The sequence below is a fragment of the Mesocricetus auratus genome, unplaced genomic scaffold (genome assembly GCF_017639785.1).
Source record: "Mesocricetus auratus isolate SY011 unplaced genomic scaffold, BCM_Maur_2.0 Super-Scaffold_100676, whole genome shotgun sequence".
NCBI classification, from domain to species: domain Eukaryota; kingdom Metazoa; phylum Chordata; class Mammalia; order Rodentia; family Cricetidae; genus Mesocricetus; species Mesocricetus auratus.
This window is the reverse complement of record NW_024429266.1, coordinates 104204940-104210939: the sequence shown is the minus strand read 5'-3', so window position 1 is coordinate 104210939 and position 6000 is coordinate 104204940.

Here is a 6000-nt window from a genome sequence, read left to right as displayed (position 1 = left end):
ACCAAAAAAAAAAAAAAAAAAAAAAACCCTGGTAATTGTTTAGGCTTGGTTGTTTCTCAAATATTTAATTATATTTATCACGCATGTCAACATGCGCCCTTTAGCACATGGATCATGACGTGGGTGACAAATTGCTGTTACAGACATTATCTGGATGCCCCACAACAAGACTACAATGCCTGCGGGTCAGTAGAGGGTGAAGAGGAGACCACTCCATAGATGGTTTCAGGGACAGCATCTGCTTTAATGCATGTGTACAGTTACCGACACAGTGGAAGCCAATCAACTATGATTGGTTAGCACATTACATTGTATTGAAAAGTGAAGGCTCATATAATCCAGCAGGTCTCTGTGTAGAATTTACAGCAGGTCTCTGTGTAGAAGCAGCTCATGAAAGGAGGTGTGAAGAGTACAGACACCTCAGCAGGCAGCCACTGGCTATGCACACTTCTTTATATCTCCATGTTCTGACGTTAGAGAATAGTCAGTACATGGTGGGCCACACTTGTCACTAACAAGTGCAGTGTGGGGTGACCTGACCGCCACAGTGTGCCTGTGTTTGTGCCTACAGTTGCCCTATATAGCAATTTGCTTTCCTGAGAGCAGAGCCTCGTGATGAATGACCAGAATATGCCAACAAATATTACTACAACCAAAGAGATAATGGCAGAGGTCAAGGGAAACCAGTGCCACTGACAACTAAGCTGGTGACAGCTCCCTCACCGGAAATTCCTTTAAATACCTATCCCCGTTTACTGAAAATGACCCTGAAATATGAGATGAGGAATTTGACAATCTGTCTAATCTTAATTTCCCTCCATTTCCTGATGAGGACTTATGAGAACCTCTAAAAATGTTAACTTTAAAAACTAGGCGCCGGGCGGTGGTGGCGCACGCCTTTAATCCCAGCACTTGGGAGGCAGAGGCAGGCGGATCTCTGTGAGTTCGAGGCCAGGCTGGACCGACAGCCTCCAAAACAATACAGAGAAACCCTGTCTCATAAAACCAAAAAAAAAAAAAACAAAAACAAAAACAAACAAACAAACAAACAAAAACTAGGCAAGCTAGGACCCAGCAGGAAAAAGAAATTCATTTACCAATTCTTTCTCAGCCTCATGAGATGTGCTTCGTATTTCCAGTTCTATTTCAGCAAAACCAACATGTCTAATACCTAATTATGCACTAATCTACCTTTTTAAAATTCTGAAAGGCAGACAGTCCTTGCATAACATCTTAAGAGGAAAACAGGAACTACAGCTATTTGCATACAGACTATAAATGATTACTCATTTCTATCTGAACTTGGGGAGTCACATGCTAATTGTGATCATATAGTGGCTAAAAACAGTTATATTTCATATAGCTCAGCTGATAGCTCATGAATGGGTCTGACTTGCAGGTGCTACTATTGTCACAAATTGTAAACAACTGCTATGAAGACTGGGAAACAGAAGGTGATGGGAGACTGAAAATGGTTTTCCCTTCTTAGATGACACTGCTGGGGTCAAGTATCTTCACATTGCAGAAATAACAAACATCTGGGAAGTCCAAACCACAAGCTTATGTTTATTTATACCATTTTATTTATGAATATGAAGATAGTCATGATAACCATGACAAAGAATTCTATAGTGACTCTTCCTGTTCTTGATGGTGCTTTTTGGCTGGCAAGTTCATTATTAGAAAAGAAAAGCTATGTAAAACCATCTTCCAAGGGTACTTGCTCATGATCCTCAGAACCCTGCAGTGCCTGCAGAGGAGGCTCACCTATTAAAATTGTATGCTGCTCTTGCAGAGGACCTGAGCATGGTTCCCAACATACAGGATGGTTTTGTCACATACTTATAAGTCTAACTCCAAAGGATCTGACCCCCTCCTCTGGCCAACTGAGAGACTAGGAAAACATGCATATACGTGCACAAATAAAATTAAAATAAACAAACAAAGCCTAACAGAAATTGAAATAAAAGCTATGGGGAGCTTAACCCCTAGGAGCAAAGGCAGATAGATCTGTTGAGTTCAAAGCCAACTAGGACTACACAGTGAGACCTGATCTCAAAACTAAAAAATTATATTTAAAGAATGGAGGTGTCAAACAGAAATTCTTTGATCTAGGGAGAATATTGTCTTGAATGTAATCCTTGAAGGTTAATAGTGTATCATGGGAGATGATTCTCATAATTATTTAAATGCTTTTATGTTGATAAAAGAATCAACTTTTAGATATTTGACAAAAATAAACCTATTGATTTATTTAATACTTGGATTTTGGCTGGAGAAATAGCTCAGTTTTAAGAGAACATACTATTTTTGCAGGGAAATTAAATCAAATTCCATCACATATATCACACAGAGAGAACTTGACTCAAAACATAGTACATGGTATACCTTTCTTTATGGTTTTTTGAGACAGGCTCTCACTTTGCAGCACTAGGTGGCATGGAACTCAGTGTAGACCAGGATGCCCTCAAACTCACAGACACCTGAATCTCAAAAGCTGTTGACAAGTAAATAATAATGAAAATTACAGTTGCTATGAATAAAAATGGAGGTGCTATTCATAAGCACTACTATTAGCCAACATCATCGGTTCCCATTTTCCTGAGTGTGAAGACAAAACAAATACATGTGTGTTCTCCTTTTTTTTCTGCCAGTGCCAGAGAATTAAGTTTGCTTTCTCAGGGAAAAAAGTATATTGTGTGAGTAACCACCAACTCCATACTTCCTCTTCAGTACAAGCTAAGAGCTGGTCTCTCAGCAGAAAGCATCACACAAAATTCACCTCTCAGAACTGTGGATTCCATTCTGACATGAACAGCTCTTCTGGGCTAGTCTAACCTCAGAACAAGGCTGATTTACCTCCAAGAAGACTGGCTAAGAGGAAGGAACAGTGTCTTCCATGCAATACCAGAAAGAGGGTCATTCTAAATAGCCCTGGTAACTGTCTCTTTAGTAACCAACACCAGTCTGATCCCTCGTGACCTAGGCTGCATTGGACAGGAAACATATTCAAGAATGGACAATATGGACTGCAGGAGTAGATCAGTACTCAAAAGCAGGCTGCTCTTCCAGAACACACAGTTTCTATGACCAGGACACACATGGCAGCTTTCAACTGTTGTGTAACTCCAGGTCAGGGCATTTGACTGCCATTCAGATGTCCCTGGTCAATGAGCATAGGCACAGTACATAGACCTGTATACAGGCCAAAACAGATCAGTGCACATGAAATACTTTTTAAAAATTAAAAGCAATGTAGAGACCACTCACAGCCATAAAACTGCCTTTTCCAGCTGGGTGTGGCAGTCCACACCTTTAACCCCAGCACTCCAGGCAGGGGAGGCACAGAAGATTATCAGTAAATTCCAGGCTGCCCTGGTCTGTTTAATGAGTTCCAGGACTACCAGAGCTGTGTAGAGAGACTGTGTCCCAAAAAACATACAAAAACTTATTTTTTATTATTTTTGTTGCTAAAATTAAGTATTTTTTAAAGGACATGACCTTTTAAGTTTTATAATGAGCGTGCAACAGTATCTTGCTTTGGTTTTGATTTGAATTTTCACCATGACTAAGGAAGTTGAAAACTTTTATTAATGGGTTTTATTTGACATTTGTGTATTTGTATTTGGATTATTTGACTTTTATTACATTGTAAAATTTCTTTATATATTTTAGACATGTTTTTTGTTGGATACATATTTTTACAAGAATTTTTACTTTTAATTTTTTGAACAATGTCTTTGAAGAGCAAAGTCTCTTTTGATGATGCCCATTTTGTTGTTTTTCTGCAGTCTCTATGTTCCTGATTTTACCTAGGAGAACTTCTCTTTAATCCTAAAGTCAAAGGGTTTCTTTTTTTTTACTGTATTTTTCTTTTAGCTTTAAAAAACAGCTTTTATATTAAGATAAGTGCCCCATTTGGATTTTAGTACAGTGGGGAGGTCCATTTCTCATAAGGTCATCTGACTGTGTTGGAACTGTTTATTGAAGCAGATGTATCTTTCCCATTGAATTACTCTTTATGTTACATACTTTCCATTGAATTACATGCCTTTACCACCATGACACGCTGTACCCTCTGAAAGCACAGTGAAGATAAACTCTTCCTGAAGCTGCTTCTTTCAGATCTTTGGTCTTAGCAAGAAGAATACCAGTAAGCCTGCCAATGCCTTGTTCCTGCCATTTTTAGATTTCAGTATCAAAAACTTATTTTTTAGCCAAATGATATGATGTCACCATAGCAATCTGGATAGGAGCCTCACATAGGTTTCCTGCTGAATAATATACGAACAATCAACACACTGTGACATCCATGCACTGCCTGGAAGACTGCACAGAAATCACATATGAAAGGAGGCACCAGGATCCAGGACTCCCCTCAAATTTTTTCTTTACTGTCTGACCCCACATGGGTGTACTCTAGCTTGCATAATAGCACTGCCTTATCTGTCCATTTAACTTCTTGTTTAAAAATTACATTAATTTATTTGTGTATGGGGATGCACACGTGCCTCTCAGTGTATAATCCTCAACACCAGGCAATAACCTGCAAGAGTTATTTTCTGTGTGTGCTTATGATTTTGCTTGTGTGGGCATGTGCACATGGAGTGATCAAGAGACAGCTCATGGGAGCTGATTCTCTCCTTTAACATATGAAGCCAGGACATCAAACTGAAGTCATCAAGCATGATGGCAAGTGCCTTCACTGTGTCTGCTTTTATCTGAGTCTGGTGGACTTGCTCACTGCCCACATAATTATATTGTCACTGCCATTATACATAGAAAATACTACTGTTCTCACTATTGCATTCTTTATTAGTTTACAAACTTATGTCAAACACATGAACTTAAGAAAATTCATGAAGATTATAACACTATTCAACAAAAACCATTAGGGAGGTTTAGCAAGATGGTTCAGAGTAAAAATGCCTGGGCCAAGCCTGAGGACCTAGGTTTCATGATCATTATGTGCAGAGCAGAAGGGAAAAAGTTGGTTCCTGGAGTGTCCTCTGACCTCCATGCTTCAGAATAGCCTGTGCATGTAGACACACATACACACACACGCGCGCGCCAAAACACAATACTAAATCCTCCCACCATCCTAATATAAGAAGAAGCTTCCTGTCCACTTTCTGTGCCAGAGATGATGCTATCCCTATGGCTCTCCTTACTAGCTGCCATGTGAACACCGAAGGACACAGCTTGACAGCCTAATGAGAGCTTTGGAAGGATTTGCTGGCTTTACAAAAGGAAAGAACATGACATTCAAAAGAACATAACACAGTTTATTCTAGTGACAAAGCATAGATCCACATAGTCGACAACAGCAGCCTTCAGCAACTTAGTTCCTATAGTCAAGATCGTTATGGACAACTGGTAGTAATAATAATAATAATAATACTGCTATAAGCATTAATTTGGACCTCCAAAATATATTGAGACAAAAGAGAGGCCATCCAGAAATGACACTATATGAGTGTAAATTTACTACATTTAAGCTGGTATGCATAGATATACAATTCTAAGTATCAGCGTAACCTGGCTCCTCAAAGATCAAAGCTAAATAATGCTGTGAGACCCTAACACAAAAAGTTTGAAAAAAATTATTTATTATATACCTTTAGATTTAATTATTTTCCTCCATTTGTTTATTTATTTAAGTTATTTATTTTTAAATAAAGCCTAATACTCATTCCACTGGCCTGGAATGCACTACATAAGACAGGATGTCCTTGAAACTATAGACATTCACCTACCTCTACTCCCTGAATGCTGAGACTAAGATGTATTGCACCAAGATGAAATGAATTCTGAACTCACTGTTCAGAAAGCCTGGACTGTTTCCATTTTCTCCATTTGTTCTTTTATTTTTTGCAAAGGATGTTACAGTGGAGTCTAAATCCACATGGATCATCCTGCCTCAGTGTTCTAAGTGGCAACATTACAGGCTTGAACCAAAATGCCCAGTTTCCATCTCTTAAAAGAAACAGACTCATAGCC